The sequence below is a fragment of the Penaeus monodon genome, chromosome 28, assembly GCF_015228065.2.
Source record: "Penaeus monodon isolate SGIC_2016 chromosome 28, NSTDA_Pmon_1, whole genome shotgun sequence".
Taxonomy (NCBI): Eukaryota; Metazoa; Arthropoda; class Malacostraca; order Decapoda; family Penaeidae; genus Penaeus; species Penaeus monodon.
This window is the reverse complement of record NC_051413.1, coordinates 39703302-39703876: the sequence shown is the minus strand read 5'-3', so window position 1 is coordinate 39703876 and position 575 is coordinate 39703302.

Genomic DNA, 575 nt, shown 5'->3' with positions numbered 1-575 from the left:
GGTTTCACTTTAATTTGACCATTTGAGACATAAATGAACAGGTGACATAATGCTGAACAATTACACTGTCCTTGATGTGTATTTTTTTAAATAAGTAATCCAATTCCATTCTTAAACTTAAAATTCATGTATGTATAAGAATGCATTGACGTATGTAGTCTGTGTTGTAATAAAATATGTAATTTGTCTTGATGATTATTTCCAGTAGCATTTGCATTCCATATCCCATTTATCAACGATTTTTATATTTTTTCTCAAATAAATAAGGCGGATGTTTATCACTAGATAAATGTAAAGTTCCACTAGCTTCTCCATAAAGCTTTTCGTTTCTTTAAAAGTTCTTACAAATCAAATATAGGTGTATGTGCTTTTTTTTCTTGCTCTCTTAACAATCTTTCAAACCTCTAGTAAAATACTAACACCTTTTATTTTTCAGTCGATGAATTATCATCCTGTCATCTTTATTAATTTTCAATGTCGCGTTGTCATTGCCTACAAATTCGACATGAAGAAATATATCGCTCACTTTTATTCTACTCTTTGGGAGGGAATAGGGTTGCTTCGCTTTCCTTCTG